A 4,943-nucleotide genomic window follows, 5' to 3' on the forward strand; every position below is an offset into this window, starting at 1 on the left:
TCTTAATTGTCCACTCATACGGACATGGCTTCAAAGAAAACTAACGGCCAAATACTTTTATTTCTTCATCTACTGGGTGGAATAGACCGAGGTTGAATGCTTTAAAACAATCACAACCAATTTTGCTTTACTCTTAAATATTTTTATATTGAATACAGAATTCAAGAGTCCTTTATAAAATTACCAAAGGGCCTTTTCAGAAATTCAGATATCTTTGATGAATTTTAACTCCAATTCACTCTTCATATTTTAGCCCAAAGTGGAAACCTATGCTGTGTTCCCAGCGTGCCTGACTTTGCGCGGACTAGCTTCTGACCCAGCGAGAATGGCAACACGTCCAGATATCCCAAGACACAGCTGAAAGTGGGGGAGCATAGTATGTTTAATTTAATAAATGAAGGGAGCAGTCCAAACACAAAACCATTATAAGGAACACAGTAGGCCACACATTCTCTAAAAAAATCTTACTGCTTCAAGTACCAGGAGCCAAAGGAACTATCAGTGATAGTTTATGGAGACAATGCCAAAGGAATGCTGTAACAAGGGAAAATACCACGAGAGTACGTTTTCCAATCTCAGCGCATCTTCCATCTTCAAAATTTGCCAGAGCTACATAAAACCTCCAATACTATTTGCTAAATAATTTTACTTAAATGTATTCAAACAGACTTAGTTAATTTTTAAGAATCGCTTCTTTCTCTGGGCTGCTATCACTGGTCATAATGCTTCCCTTCCCTGTGTCCACACCCCTCGCAATCTTCCCATCAAGGCGTCTAATCATCCTTTGAATCTGGGCAGGCCTTGTGACTCACTATGGCCAATGGATTGCAGTAGAAGCAATGTTATGCCAGTTCTGGGATATTAGACCATAAAAGATCTTGTGCGCTGCTGCTTTCTCCTGGAACCCCCCCACCCCTTCCCTTAGGATAGTTTGCTGCATCAAAATCTAATCAATACAAACCATCTACACCTTTTGTAGTTCTTCTTCCTCAATTTAAGTCACCCCTGAATTGGGGAGGATGGAACTTCCGTGGAAACAGCAAAGATCATGTATTTTACTTTCATGGCTGACTCATTTGTTTCTTTAAACAAAGGTCATATATATGGTCTCTCTCAGGAATTTATCTATGAGACAGGACCTGCTTAGACAGTGCATTTGGCTCTGGAGGAACAAAGGGAAGACAAAGCAGCAGTATGAGAAAATAAAGGAGAGACTTGTCACCAGGGGTTGATCCTGGGTTAGGATTAGAGTAGTATGAGTGACATGGTATTTGTCTTTCTCTGACTGCCTTACTTCACTTAGCATTATACTTTCTAGCTCCATCCATGTCATTGCAAATGGCAAGATCTCATTCATTTTATGGCTGGATACTATTCCATTGTATATATACACATCTTTTTTACCTATTCATCTATCAATGGATACTTGAGCTGCTCCCATAATTTGGCTACTGTAGATAATGCTACTATAAACATAGGGGTGCATGTATCCCTTTGAATTGTTTTTGTATTTTGGGGGTAATACCCAGTAGTTCAATTACTGGATCATAGGGTAATCCTATTTTTAACTTTCTGAGGAACCTCTATGTTTTCCATAGTGGCTATACCAGTTTGCATTCCCACTAATGGTGCAAGAAGGTTCCTTTTTCTCCACATCTTTGTCAACACCTGCTGTTTTATGTGTTTTTTATTTTAGCCATTCTGACAGGTGTGAGGTGGTATCTCATTGAAGTTTTGATCTGCATTTCCCTGATGATAAGTGATGTTGAATATCTTTTCATATGTCTATTGGCCATCTGTATGTCTTCTTTGGATAAATGTTCATGCCTTCTGTGCATTTTTAATCAGATTATTTGGGTTTGGGCTGATGAATTGTATAAGTTCTTTACATATTTTGGATATAACCCTCTAATGGATATGTGATTTTAAAATATCTTCTCCCATTCATTCAGTAGGTTGCTATTTAGTTTTGTTGACTAAAAAAATCACTGTGCAGAAGGTTTTTTATTTTGATGTAGTCCCAATAGTTTGTGCTTTTTTTTTCTTGCCTCAGGAGACATATCTATAAAAACATTGTTATGGTCACTGTCAGAGCTCCCTTCTAAGATTTCAGTGGTTTTAGGTCTCACAGTTAGGTCTTTAATCCATTTTGAGCTTATTTTTGTGTATGGTGTAAGAAAGTGGTCCAGTTTCATTCTTTTGCATGTAGTTGACCAAACACTATTTGTTGAAGAGACTGTCTTTTTCCCATAGGATATTCTTTCCTGCTTTGTCAAAGATTAATTAATCATGTGATTGTCAGTGTATATCTGGGCTTTCTATTCTGTTCCATGGATCTATGTGTCTACTTTTGTGCTATTACTATACTGTTTTGATTATTACAGCTTTGTACTATAACTTGAAGTCTGGAATTGAGATACTTCCAGCTTTGTTCTTCATTTTCAAGACTACTTTGCCTATTCAGGGTCTTTTGTGGTTCCATATAAATTTTAGGACTTTTGTTTTAGTTCTGTGGAAAATGCTGTTTGTATTTTTTGATAGGGATTGCATTAAATCTGTAGATTGCTTTGGATAGTATAGATATTTCACAAGTATTTTTTCTTCCAATCCATGAGCATGGGATGTCTTTCCGTTTCTTTGTGTTGTCTTCAATTTCTTTCATCAATGTTTCATGGTTTTCCAGAGTATAAGTCTTCCACCTCTTTGACTGGGTTTATTCCTAGGTATTTTATTATATTTTGTGCACCTGTAAGTGGGGGTGTTTTTTTTACTTTCTCTTTCTCCTGCTTCACTATTAGAGTGTAGATATGCAACATATTTCTGCAATTTATTTTGTATCATGTGACTTTCTTGAATTAATTGATCAGTTCTAGTAGTTTTTTAGTGGTCTTCTGGATTTCCTACAGATAGTATCATATCATAAGCAAATAGTGAAAGTTTTACTTCTTCCTCACCAAAGTGGATGACTTTTATTTCTTTGCATCGCCTGATTGCTGAGTCTAGAATTTCCAATACTATGTTGAATAAAAGTGGTGAGGGTGGACATCCTTTTCTTGTTCCTGACTTTAGAGGGAAAGCTCTCAGTTTTTTCCCACTGAGTATATTAGCTATGGGTTTGCCAAATATGTCCCTTATTACGTTGAGTCAAAAAAGGGTCTTCTAACATTCAGATACAATAGAGGAAATTCCTCATTTTTCTTTTTTTTCTTTTGTTTTCTTACATCCTAGCTCCCAAATAATCTTATGACATAATATTAGCAGAGGTAATAGAAACCCAAAGAAGTCTAAAACTCTGAAAGAAAGGAATCTTTCTCTATCAGTGGAGCTGTGGTCCCAAGGGTCAGGGAAAACTCTTTCAGATATCTGTGTCTCTTTCCTCCTGACCCTTGACCCCAGACACAGGTATATTCCAAGAAAGTACACAGCACAGCAGGATATATAAAGCCTGGCTTCTTTAATGGAGTAACTAAAATGGAGTACTGAGGAGACCAAACAACTGGAGTAATATGGGAGTGCGACCTCTCTGAAATCCTTTACTAACTCCTAGGTTCATATCCAAGCTAAGCATGAATGAACTGGACCTTAAACTAAGCAGTATGAGCCTGACCCTAAACATAGTACATGGTACATGGACTCTGATAACCAAACTATAGGATAGACCACCATTCAAGTCCCAGACTGTCCAATGGGGGGTGTACACTGGCACAGATACTAATAGTACTGCTATGAATTTGAAAATTGAACTGGTTTGAAATTAAAACCTACAGAAAGTTGGTCGAGACTTGCAGCCAGAGCCCAATCAGGATGACTGCCTGTTTAAAATATAATTAATATTCTCTACTGAAATTAAGCCAGAGTCTCTTAACGTAATATTGAAAATGTCCAGGATACAATCGAAAGTACTCAGCCTATGAAAAACAAGAGAAATCTCAACTTTCATGAGAAGGAATATTCAGAAGTCAACACTGAAATGGCACAGATATATCATTTTCTCTGTAAAGAAGAGTGAAATGGATATTTTGGAACTGAAAATGTAATAACCAAAATTAAAAAAAAAAAACCCGCAGTGGATGAGCCAATAGCAGAATGAAGAAACCGAAGAGTCAGTGGATTTGAATAGATCAGTTAGAAATTAACCAATACCAACTACTGAAGTATAAATTAATGGAAAAAAAAAACAGAGCCTCAGGGACATGTGGAAAGGCATCAAAATGTTTAACATTCATGTTATCAGTGGAAGATAAAATGCAGTGCAAAAAAATTTTTTAAATAAAGACTGAAAACTTCTCAAATTTGGCAAAAGAAATAAACCTACCAATTCAAGTTCAGAAAATCTCAGAGAAGATAAGTTCCCCACAACCCATATTTAAATATATCATAATTAAGCTGCCTACAACCAAAGATAAAGAAAAAATCTTAAAAGTACCCAGAGGAAAATGATGTGTACTTTTGCTGGAATGATGATTTAAATGACTACGGAATGTCTCCTCAAAAATCCTGGAGCCAGAAAAACGAGCAATGACAATTCTAAAATGAAAAGAAGTATAATGCATAATTTCAGAGCCAGCCAAAATATCCTTCAGGAATGAAGATGAAATAAAATATTCTCAGATTAAGGATATAAGATTTGTTGGTACCAAACACACAGTAATATAATTGTAAAGAAATTCTTAAGGCAGACGCAAATGACACTCAGAGTAAACTTGGAACATCAGGCATCATGAAAGAGGAAGAGAAATCAAGAGTAAAGAGTAAAAATCAGGGTGACTATAATAGACTATTATTTAGTTGTATAAAATACATTCTGACAGCTGACAGCAAAAATTGTAACACTGTCTAATGGTGATTTCAGTGTACGTGGAGATAAAACATATATGGGGAAGAGAAAGGGACCTCCGTGTGGTGGTAAGATTCTAACCTGAAGCGGTAAAAACATTAGTAGA

Source organism: Suricata suricatta, chromosome 2, assembly GCF_006229205.1.
Source record: "Suricata suricatta isolate VVHF042 chromosome 2, meerkat_22Aug2017_6uvM2_HiC, whole genome shotgun sequence".
Classification (NCBI taxonomy): Eukaryota; Metazoa; Chordata; class Mammalia; order Carnivora; family Herpestidae; genus Suricata; species Suricata suricatta.